Source organism: Meles meles, chromosome 1 (assembly GCF_922984935.1).
Source record: "Meles meles chromosome 1, mMelMel3.1 paternal haplotype, whole genome shotgun sequence".
NCBI classification, from domain to species: domain Eukaryota; kingdom Metazoa; phylum Chordata; class Mammalia; order Carnivora; family Mustelidae; genus Meles; species Meles meles.
This window is the reverse complement of record NC_060066.1, coordinates 89,407,983-89,421,007: the sequence shown is the minus strand read 5'-3', so window position 1 is coordinate 89,421,007 and position 13,025 is coordinate 89,407,983. Positions and strand designations below refer to the sequence as shown.

The following is a 13,025-nucleotide window of genomic DNA, read 5'->3' as shown; positions in this document are numbered from 1 at the left end:
ATTAATCTTTTAAAAAGTCTCATTTCCAATCAAATCTCACCCAGATCTTCAGTGTCTTACATGATCTACAAACTAGTGCCTAAAATTCTTTGCCTACTTTTCTCCTATTATTGTGGCACAAGGCACCATGAGCAGCAAAGTCTCCCACAATACCCTGTAAGAGGCTCGCAGGAAGTTTTTGCAGACAGAGGAGCTGCAGATCAGTTTGAAGAACTATGACCCTCAGAAGGGCAAATGTTTCTCAGGCACCATCAGGTTTAAATCCACTTCTCACCTCAAGTTCTCCTTATGTATTTTGGGGACCAGCAGCACTGTGATGAGGCCAAGGCTGTGGATACTTCCCACATGGACACTGAGGAGCTAAAGAAACTCAACAAGAGTTTAAAAAAATTAGTCAAGAAGCTGGCCCAGAAATATGATACCTTTTTGGCTTCAGAATCCCTGGTCAAGAGGATCCCATGAATCCTGGGCCCAAGCCTGAAGAAGGCTGGCAAGTTCCCTTCCTTGCTGACGCTCAATGAGAAAATGGTGGCAAAATGGGTGAAGTCCAAGATCAAATTACAGATGAAGAAGGTGCTGTGCCTGGTGGTGGCCATTGGCCACATGAAGGTAACAGATGATGAGCTTGTGTACAACATCCACATAGCTATCAGTCTCCTGGTGTCACTGCTCCAGAAGAACTGGCAGAACATCAAGAGCACCATGAGCAAGCCCCAGAGCCTGTACTAAGGCATAGCTTAACAAACCCTAGTTCTACCAAAAAAAAAAAAAAAAAAAGAATTTGCCAAATATCTCTGCTTTTCATAATTTGTTCAAGCTTTTTAATTTTCCTTCATTTCTGCTCCTTTAGTCACATGGAATTTATTGATTATATCACTAACTTCCATTGGTTATTCATAATATATGATACCTAGAAAAAGTAATTCCCTATGCTAGAAAAGTCAACCTATATTTCTAATAAGTAAAAGTGTGTGTCTGTGTGTGTGTGTGTGTGTGTGTATTGTTCTATAAAGGTAATTGAAAAACTCAAACCATTTCAGGAACTTCTAAGTATTGTTAAACTTTGGAAAAGTAGGGCATTATTCATTTAGTTGTTCGTTGTCTGTCTATTGCTCCTCATTCCACTAACATAGAGACTCCACAAGAGCAAATTTCCTGGCTCTCTTGTTTACCACTGTATCCTTAATCTCTAGAATAGAGCACAGAGTCTAGTAAACATTCAATAAATACCTGTTGAATAAACGAATGTATGCCCAGTATTTGGTAGAGTAGATGGTGTTTAGTAAGCAGTCAAGAAATATTGATTAAATAGAAAAAATGCTAAATGAAAAACATTCAGGAATAGTATAGTAGGGTCAATGTTAGGAATACATGTGAATATTTTCAGCATCATTTTAAGGACCCCTTAGTGTGTTTACCATAAATTTTGGAGTTAATATTTGAATCAAGGCTCTGTTTCTTAGGGAACAAATGCTTAAGCCCCAGTAAGGCATGTGAAGTCAAAGGACAATGTGGCTGCCCCTGACCCTCAGCAGACCAACTCTCTTTGGCTAAAGTTCAAAGTAACTGGTTGGATTGAAAGAGAGAACCGGGAAGGAAAGTGAATATATAGTCTTTGTTAGCCAGTGCAGAAGATTCAGAGAACAAACCAATAGGTGAGATTTATTTTATAATTTTAGGTGAGCAAAAAATGAAAATGCAGTGTCCCTTATTTAGAAAAACCAAAAGGGTAAATGTGTCATTAAAGGTAATAAAATATAAAACTTGTTCCTTTCTCTGTGGTTTCTTTCTTGACCTGTCATGTTGCTTTTGTTTGCTATTTAATGACACCCTCACTTGCCATGGAAATACTCACCCAGAAAAAAACAGACCCTTGCAGGAGCCCAGGGACCCCACCTGCAAGGGTCTGCAGGCCACCACTGCCAGGACACCTGCCTAAAGCCACCTGATAGACCCATAGACCTGAGAGCACAGGGAAGTCAACCTCCCCTTCCCGCCACTGATACCCAACACACAGTGGACCTGCCCTTCCCATCCTTCCTTAGAGACTGAAGCTCCTGTACCTGAACATACTGTACTCCTGGACCCCAGAGGATGAGTGACAGGATCAACATCACTGAGTTGCCTATTGGGACAGGAATACTACTGCCATTTTCTGCCCTGAAATATCACTAGGCATGTACTCCTGACCCCAACCTATCCCGGGTCCTTATCCAGCCTTCACAGAGGTCAAAGAGGGATGGAGAAATAAGAGTCTCATATGGGTGGTCACCCAAGGCAGAGGGCATCAGCAGTCATGGGGCAGGGATGGGAGGAGGGCACAGGGCATGAGGGAGCAGAAGACAGGGAGTTGGGAGCTGGCCTGAGAACCCGTCCTGAAGTGGAGGACAGCGTTGAGTGCCAGGCTCCAAGTCCTGGCCACATGCTCCATTATCCTATATTGCTTCACACACAAGACGTAAATTTACAGATAAAATTCTTAAGAATTTCAACACCAGAGAGCAAAGTACTGAACACCAACGGTGGGACTTTTTGAATGTGTGTGACCACTCTGGTCACAAGGCCCATGAAAATGACCTGGGAACAGACATCCAAAGGGAAACAAAGCCAAGGACTAGGTCTTCTGGCTCCTGACAGGACAGTGAGGGGTAGACCTAAGGACAGGAGCACAGGGTTTCATTCTAGTGGGTGGCCCACATCACTCCAACACATTTGATTTCTCTTGTAGATAAACTTGCTATAGTTGTTATAAGCCAATGACTGTAAAAGAAAAGGAGAAGAATCTGGAAAGATAGCAAAGTGTTTGGTTCAGACACTTAATATAAAAATAATGAAGGAAAGGGAAAAAAAGAACAAAGACAATCTTCGCTGGGAGAGGTAATACTTATTTGAATCATGATTTTCTGGCTTTGCGAAAGATGACAAATTCTATCCATTTAACTACCACAACTCAGTAGTGTAATATGAAACTACTTACAAGATGGGAAATCTTTCAAAGGAGAAGGCACCCTTAATATTTGTCTAGGGTAGTCTGTGTGCTAGGAACTTTGTAAAAATTATATTTCTTTTCACACACACACACACACACACACACACACACACACACTCTCTCTCTCTCTCTCTCTCTCTCTCTCTCTCTAAAGCAGGCAAATCCTCATTTTTCAGTTAAAGATGTGGAATTCAACAGTTATTCTAGGTCAATTATTACTCTGGTCAAAAACAAGCAGCTAGTAAATGGGAAGGCAGGAGAGGAAGCAGGACAGAAAAAAATGTGTTTTGTACTTAGATTTTCCTCAATAAGCACATGAAAGTTGCATAGTCCAAAAAAAAAAAAAAAAAAGTAAAGTTAGAATGAATAATAATCATCTATTTGTACCAGGGAAGTTGAGTTTATGAAGACACAAAGCAGGTAATACTCAAATTCATTAGACCGCTGTTATATTATTCATTATTCTTTTTTTCCCTTCACAAATCACTAAAGAGAATATTTCAGAAAGAAAATATATCTTTTAGACTGATATATTTTACCTTATGTAGTTATATATGCGGAATAAAAGCAGTGCCCATAGCAGGAAGTAAAGATAGAGATGATTATTGTATTTTTCTTTGCAAATGTGTTCCACATATATATTTTACCAAAACATTCTAAAAAGCTTATAATAGAGAATTCTGAAAGTGTTTTAATTTATAATTTACCTATATTTTTACTTTCTCGAGGGAATTTATCCCATTTTAAAATATTTTATTAGCATCCTTGACTCCTGAGTTATTCTACCTAAAAGTATTTAGAGAGCTTTAGAATGTGTGTGTGCATACGTGTGTAAAATGCAGGAATGTTTACTTTAATAACTCTTATCAAATTGAGACAATTTTAATTCTTTTGTTTTTTTAAAAGAAAACAAATCCATTTTAAAAAGCTCTTCCTCAGTTACAAGTCTGAAGAGATGGCAAATTGGTTCAATTAAAGCAAAATTGGCTAAAGATATATAAATATACATATATCGAATAGATAATATTTGAGCCAAAATCTCAAGTCATACAAATGTATTAAAGAGATTTTAATAATTTCAAAATACTTAAAAATCTAAGTTTGCTTAAAATTCCAAATGGAGGATTTTGAATGCTCTCTCCAAAAGAGAAAATTTTTACAAATCAAATCTCAGTATATTTTCAAAAATTCTGAAAAAAAAGTTTTTTTCTTAAGAGTATGTTAGGGCAGGGTGCCTGGGTAGCTCAGTAGGTTAAGCAGCTGCCTTCGGTGCAAGCCATGATCCCAGGGTCCTGGGATGGAGCCCCCTATCCAGCTCCCTGCTCAGCAGGAAGTCTGTTTCTCCCTCTCCCTCAGCCCTTCCACCAGCTTGTGCTCTCTCTCCCTCTCTCACATAAATGAATTCTCACATAAATGAATTCAAAAATAAAGGCTTCTGCGGCAAGTGGTCAAAACATTTTACCTTTATGTAAGACATATTAATCATAAAAAAGTCCTAATTTTAAAATGAAGAATCAAATCTCTATAATCTATTGACTGCCAAATTTTAATCAACATATTTCTATTATCGGGCACCTGGGTGGCTCAGTGGGTTAAATCCTCTGCCTTCAGCTCAGGTCATGGTCCCAGGCCCCTGGGCTCAACCCCCGAATCGGACTCTCTGCTCAGCGGGGAGCCTGCTTCCCTTCCTTGCTCTCTGCCTGCCTCTCTGCCTACTTATGATAGCTGTCTGTCAAGTGAATAAATAAAATCTTTAAAAAAAAAAAGTATTTCTATTATAAATACCAGAAAATTTAATATTCTTCATTTAATGAGAAAAAGGAAGCCATCATCAGTATGCTAGTATTCATCTGTAACATCCTTGATTCACTAAATCTAGGGTTGTTTGCCACTGTTGTTACCATTTTGATAGAATAATTCAAGGTATGGTGCCATCTGGTTTCAATATCCATTCAAAAGCACTAATTTGGTTCATTTCTTAGGCACAATAATAAAAAAGACATATAAGAAATTGGAGTTGTGTTCATTTAACAGCTATTAATTATAGGCCCTGTAATTTGATATCTAAGTCATACTGAATGATAGTTCTAAACCAACTATCTGTTGTCTCTTACTCAAAGCATATCATCAGGGTTCCTGAATAAATAGCCATGATAGAAAGGGAATCCCTGTGGCAGAAATTAAGAAATAAAATACAGGAAGGATTAACCTCCAGCCTCCCGTGCTTTTATCTCTAGCATGCCTCAAAACCAAAGAGAGAAGGCCTAACCATTAAAAAAGATTAAAGGTGTTAATTAGACTAAGAGATAGAAACCTATCACCCTTATGTCAGGCAGACCAGACTAAATCTTCTAATGGATTAAAACACTCACACACACATACACACACACACACACACACATACACACACACACAGAGGAAGTATTTTGTCTCTACTGAAATTCTGTTGGTGATGATCTCATGTACATTTGCAAACCATTTTTGTTGACATTGATTACAAATTTTGGACAAAATTTTTTTTAATTTATTTATTTGACAGAGATCACAAGTATGCAGAGAGGCAGGCAGAGAGAGAGAAAGGGAAGCAGGCTCCCTGCTGAGCAGGGAACCGGATGTGGGGCTTGATCCCAGGACCCTGGGATCATGACCTGAGCTGAAGGCAGAGGCTTCAACCCACTGAGCCACCCAGGCGCCCCTGGACCAAATTTTTATCGGCACAGTCATTTCCATCATTCCTATCAAAATTGTTTATAATAGTTGATAGTAAAATATAACTATATGGGGCTTAGAAGAGTAACCAAGCTTCATAACAATGAAATTCAGAATTGCCCATTTTCACATCTTCAATTGAACCCATTATGAAGTTTGTATCAGATGATGTAGAGATTCTTTTATTTTTCTTTCAGGAGAAACACAGAATATGTTAGTCACATATATAAACTATGTGACATCTCAAGATGGATTTGAGGTCTTTTACTGTTAATTGTTAGAATAAGGGAAAATTATTGTCCAAGATAATAGTTACCTTTTAAGGAAGTCATTTTGTCTCTTTATATTTTATTATTTTAAAATTTATATATTTCCATTGTTAAAATATAAGGGAAAACAGGCACATGTATTTTATATAACATAAAATGTGCCTATAATGTGTTTACACACACATATACATGCATACATATGCATGCATAAATATATATATATATGTGTGTGTGTGTGTGTACATACATAATCTGTGTAGGTTGGCCTGATGCAAAAAGTGGGAGCAGCCACAAGGCACACTGGGCTTCAGCAGCTTGGAGCTGGCCCAGCAATTTCAGCAAGAGGAGTATATGCAGCAACAAGCAGTCCAGCCTGCACCAACATGAGCCCCATCAGTGCAGAGGAGCCACAGCTGGACGCACAGCTGAGGAGAGGGGACAGAGGCTGAAGCAAGAGGCAGTCTGTGTCCTCCTGTAGGCCTTCCCAGTGCTAAGCTGCCCAGATCATTCTTTCAGAGGTTATGGCTATTTTGCTTGCTTCCCAGATCAACCTGTGAGCTATGCCAGGTAACTTAGTTATGAACAATTGGGGATCAGAGCAAGCAGTAAATACCAAAGTCAGACCCACTAAAACTTACTGAATGTTTATTACAGCAAGGTTTGAGTTATCTCTTTTCGTCCTCATATCTCAAGGCAAGTGTTGCCATTCCTATCATCTTTTTATAGATGAGGATACTGAGACACAGAGGAAAGCAATAGTTAACTCAAGATTACCCAGCTAGTTAATAGTAGAAATGAAATTCTTACCAGGTTTGTCTGATTCCAAATCCCAGGCTCTTACCTCCTATATTACAGCTTCATCCAATATTACTTGGGGGAAAAAAATTGCTAACTAAATAGAAACAGTAAATGACATTTTAATGATATATACTAGATGAGTTTACTAAATAAAAAGCCTAATAAAATATGATTTCGATGCTAATTCAACCAAGTACATTGCAATTAGTTTTTAAGATATTTTAGATCACTTCCCTTATTTGAACTCAAATGATCAAAGAATTTTTACCTAATTACCTTATCATACACAGCTGTCATAGCATGGTATGGCCCACTCAACAAAGTGACCAATGAATTAGAATTGCTCTACACTTGGAAATAATTATCACGGGTTTGACAAATTTCTTAGCTTATCAGTTTACAGATTTACAGCCTCAGGTCAACACTGGATGCAAAATTCAGTCCATTGTTTCACTAACAAAGATTAAAGACTTATGACCAAAATCCCTGTGCTGTGTAAATGTAGTATACAGTCTCTGCACACTAAGTTAATAGTGGTCTCTGCAGAAGTACATTAGCATCCCAATTCTGCTGACCTTTAGTGTGTGTAGCTGCCCTAACCTACCATGGCTCTGATTGCCAGAATCCAATGGAACGGGGAGATTTCATCACACTTGAACTCACTTTGTTACGCCGTGCCTTTTGACTGTTTCAAGGGCTAATGCTCAGCTAGTCAAGCCTTCAAGCCAGTGATCTGACATTTTGAAATAATAATTAAAAGAGAGCAGGCACTTTCATTTTAATAAGCTTACTTCCAACCTTCAGGGAGAACCTCAGCTGATCCAAACCCAAGAGAAATATGCTTGAGTTTCTCTTCTTTTTTTCTGTCTCTGACTCTTATGCCCAATCTTGACATTACACATGAAAATAAAAGCCAAATCGTATTCCCAGTGATGGTAAACATCCTGATTTTCCTAACAAGGGAAGAATAGCAGAATGTACAAAGCCTGATAAATCTCAGACCTATGTTTGGTGGTTTAATTCTAGCTTAGCAATAATACACAGTTGGTAGAATTTTGCTTTACATATATGAAAAAAAACACAACTCTTTTGAGCAACATACTGAATTTTTTTTTTTTAAGTGAGCATTGTTCAGTGGTATCTGCCCTACACTTAGCAGCCATCTACTTGAGAGAGTAGCTTCCATTCACTGCTTTTGCTTCCTCACTTCTTATTTCTCAACCAGTGATATTTTGGCTTCTACATTCGTGTTCATTCAGATTGTTCTCAAAAGCTCATGTTTGTTGGGCACTTCCATGACATTTGTCAATAAAGTCAATGTTTCATTTTCATTCTTAATTTAATTGGGATTTGACATTTCTGTTGTTTATTTGTTTATTTGTGTACGCATAACAGCCATACCTATATACATATCCTCGGTCTTACAACATCAAGCGCACATATCTAAGTCCTAACTGGGCATTCTGTGGATTTTCCATATTCAACTAAACTGAACTCATCTTCTTTCCTTCCAAAATCTCTCCTATCATAGACTGTAAATTGTTCTACCATTTACATAAAAACAGAAGTTCAAACTACCAAGTTACATAAAACAGAAATGGCATCATTTTTACTGTTTGCTTCCCTCCCAATCATTCACATGTTAATTCTGATGAATTATTTAATACCACACTCCATTACCTCCATTTACTGAGGTCACCAACATCTTTTACCTACAATTTCTCAATGGCATCCAACTTTCTGTTTTCTACTGCAGCCAGAGTGATGTTTCTAAATTTCGAAATAGTGCATGTCATTCTTCTGCTTAAAATTCTGTACTAGTTTCACATTGCTCTTGGGATCAAAATCCTTAGCTTTCTGTACTCTAAACCTGTTATATCTTCTACTTAGTTCCCAAAGTAACTTTTTCCATTCTACCTTCATTTTCCCAAATACCTTTGCATTGTTCATACTATGTTCTACTCATCTGTATGTCTCAATTTAGATATGCACAGGATCAATAAATCTTCCATAACAACTAAGTCTGAATGAGGAGCTAGACTGCCCTGTATTACCCAATGATAACATTTATCACACTAAATCCTAGTTGCTTCTTCAGCAGATGACAGCTTTTTTCTTAATTTAAATTCGATTAGCCAACATGTAGTACATCTTTAGTTTCAGATGTAGAGTTCAATAATTCATCAATAATGAATGAATAATCAATAATTAATTCAATAATTCATCAGTTGCATATAACACCTGCATAAACATCACATCATATGCAGTCCCTAATGCCCGTCACCCAGTTACCCCATCCCCCCCACCTCCCCTCCAGCAACCTTCAGTTTGTTTCCTGTAGTTAAAATCTCTCAAGGTTTGTCTCCCTCTCTTATTTCTTCCCATTCAGTCTTCCCTCCCTTCCTCTATGATCCTCTGCACTGTATCTTATATTCCATATATGATAATTGTCTTTCTCTGATTGACTTATTTCCTCAGCATAATACCCTCCAGTTCCATCCACATAGATGTAAAAGGTAAGAATTCATTCTTTTGATGACTGAGTAATATTCCATTATGTATGTATGTGTATATATATATATACATACATATATATATATATATATATCTCACAACTTATCAATTCCTCCATCAGAGGACATGTGTGTGTGTGTGTGTACATGTGTGTATGTGTGTGTATGCCACATCTTCTTTATCCATTCCTATGTTGATAGACATCTGGGCTCTTTCCATAGTTTGACTATTGTGGACATTACATTGGGGCACAGGGGTCCCTTCAGTTCACTACATTCGTATCTTTGGGGTAAATACCTAGTAGTGCAATTGCTGGGTCGTAGGGTAGCTCTATTTTTAACTTCTTGAGGAAGCTCCATATTGTTTTTCAGAGGGGGTATACCAGCTTGCATTCCCACCAACAATATAAGAGGGTTCCCCTTTCTCTTTATCCTCACCAACACTATATTTTCCTAACTTGATAATTTTAGCCATTCTGACTGGTGTGAGATTGTATCTCATTGTGGTTTTTTCCCTGATGCCGAGTGATGTGGAGCCTTCTTCCTTGTGTCTGTCGGCCATTTGGATGTCTTCTTTGCAGAAATGTCTATTCATGTCTTCTGCCCATTTCTTGACTGGATTATTTGTTTTTATGTGTCTTGAGTTTGATAAGTTCTTATAGATCTTGGCTACTAGCCCTTTGTCTTATCTGTCATTTGCAAATATCTTCTCCTATTCCTTCGGTTGTCTTTTGGTTTTGTTGACTATTTCCTTTGCTGTGCAAAAGCTTTTTATCTTGATGAAATCCCAATAGTTCATTTTTGCTTCTGTTTCCCTTGCATTTGGAAACATGTCTAGCCAGAAGTTGTTACTGCTGTCGAAGAAGTGGCTACCTCTGTTCTCCTCTAGGATTTTGATGGACTGCTGTCTCACATTAAGTCTTTCATCCATTTTGAGTTTATCTTTCTATGTGGTGTAAGAAAATAGTCTAGTTTCATTCTTCTACATGTGACTATCCAAATTTCCCAACACCATTTGTTAAAGAGATTATCTTTTTTCCATTGAATACCCTTTCCTGCTTTATCAAAGATGAGTTGACCATAGAGTTGAGGGTCCATTTCTGGGTTCTCTATCCTGTTCCACTGATCTATGTGTCTGTTTTTGTGTCAGTACCATACTGTCTTGATGATTACAGTTTTGTAGTAGAGCTTGGAGTCTGGCATTGTGATGCCACTAGCTTTGGTTTTCTTTTTCAATATTTTTCTGGCTATTCATGTTTTTTTCTGGTTCTATACATTTTAGGATTATTTGGTCCAGCTCTGTGAAAAATGTTGATGGTATTTTGATAGGGATTTCATTGAATATGTACATTGCTCTGGGTAGCATAGACATTTTAACAATATTTATTCTTCCAGTCCATGAGCATGGAATGTTTTTCCATTTCTTCAATTTCTTTCATAAATGTTCTGTAGTTTTTAAAGTATAATCCTTTACTTCTTTGGTTAGGTTTATTCCTTGCTTTCTTATGGGTTTTGGCGCAAGTGTAAATGGGATCAATTCTTTAATTTCCCTTTCTTCTGTCTCATTGTTAGTGTATAGAAATGCAACTGATTTCTGTGTGTTGATTTGATATCATTGTTGGATTGCTGTACAAGTTCTAGCAATTTAGGGGTGGAATCTTTTGGGTTTTCCAGATAAAGTATCGTGTCATCTGTGAGGAGTGAGAGTTTGACTTCTTTTTTGCCAATTTGAATGTCTTTCATTACTTTTTGTAGACCACAGCTTTTTAAGATAAAGATTGTATACTGTACTTTAATACCTAGTACATGGTAAGCACTCAATCAATTTTTAATGACGTGCTGTTCAATGGTAACTGAGGTGGGGCAATAGATTTTTCATACATTGAAGGCAGGTAAGACTGTTCATTCAGAAAAATGTCCTTTCTGCAGACCTCTTTTCATTAAATGTTTGAATTTAAATGTTGGAACAACCTGCCAAATGACAGAAACTTGGCAAAGATATAGGCTGGCTCAATTGAGACATATTATTTAGTGTGATCACCAACATTTAGAAAATTGAAATCTCCTTCTGAAATCTTTTAATTAGGTAGTCTTTTTTGTTGTTGTTTACATATGATATTGCACATCCTGTCACTAATAGAAATTAACTTGGACTCTATTTGGAATGCACACTGATAATTATTCTCACTTCTGAAATAAACGTAGCATCAGATAGCAATGAAGTTTCACTTTAAAACTGAAATTGGTGAAACTCCAAAAATCCTAAACATTCATTACAGGCTAATAAATGACATTATAAGGATCACAACCAGAATTATGTGCTTTGTCTGCTATTTTTACTTCTGAGTCACCAATAAAATCTCTTTCAGTCATGGTAAACTGTCAACCAACCTGCAATCTTATCTTATTCTAATCTAGGACTTCTTAAGCATTCTGGATGAACTTCAAGCATTTAGTAAATGCCATAATTTCTTTCTAAGATTGTATGAGTATGTAAGTATTTATCTGGGGCAAACCTTTTGTTGGGCTTCTCAAATAGACTCACACTCTAAAGAAATTAACAACCACCGGTCATCATTTCATGGATAAAAGAAAAATTAAAATCTATTTAAATATTCCCATATATGAAAAGATAATCTTTAGGAGAGAGAAAGACATTTATAGAATGTTCGTAAAACAGTTAAAATTGCGTAAAATATTTATGTTTTAATTTATCTCCCAGCCAAATTATAATCTAAAAATAATTAGAAATAAGGTAGCTTACCTCTTGAATTTTAATTTTTATGTGCAAGTAAAGGCCACATAAGTGACTCTGCCATATAGAATCTTATTTTCTTACTAAAACAAAGGTACTTCTAGAATACTATAAAAATGTTTCTACTGACCCCATAATGGTAATTTTCTAGTACCTTCTCCAGATACTGCCTTAATCCATTCTTCATCTTTTTTGCTAACATAGGATTCCTCATATCTTCCTCATCAGTCTCTCCATTCCTCTCTGTCTGTGTAGATTTAATATTCCATTTGTTCTTATGGCCTAAGGCTCATTGATTAAACTAGAGTCTATTTAGGGTCTAGAAGCAAATGAGCACAGAAATGATTAAGCATAATAAAAAATTTTCTTGAAGTACCAAAATGTCTTACTTGAAAACAAAGATTAGCATCTGCTATAAAAAATTGTGCCTCAAATCTTAGAAAATTTCCTAAACTGAAAGAGAAAATGGCATAGATCAGCTAACATGTCCAGAATATCAAAATACTCTTAAAAGGGAAATGTCAATTTAAAATTATATTTTTAACAATTTGCTATAAGAATTTTCCTTTTTCATTCTAAATAAATGTGTAGAAATAACTTTGCCACAAAATTCTCTTCTAGACATGATTGTGTTTGGGGCTTTTTAGTTAGTGAGGGGCTAGCACATTATTTTGGTTGGCATTCAAAAACAGCTTGGCTACACCTTAGCCAATATCAGAAAGTAATGAGGCTTAAGATAAAGATGAAAGTAAGCATATACACCCTTCAGTCGGAGACAATTTCATTTCTGCTAATCCTATTCTGGATGCCTATCACAGAGCCAGTGCCAAACCATGAAAGAGTCATGGAATGTTTCCTTCAGACTACCTCACGCTTTTCACTAACCTTTATATAGATGACTTTGATCATGTCCCTGAACTCCAATGAGATATTTTAGACTGCCCTCCAGAGTGGTATGGTATAACTGATTCTGAGTCTAAGAACACACACAC

General features: G+C 36.8%; 1 pseudogene; it reads left to right on the top strand.

Moving 5' to 3' along the window:
* The first annotated feature begins 215 nt into the window (after nt 1–215).
* Nucleotides 216–729, top strand: LOC123926653 (annotated as a pseudogene).
* Nucleotides 730–13,025: the final 12,296 nt, after the last annotated feature.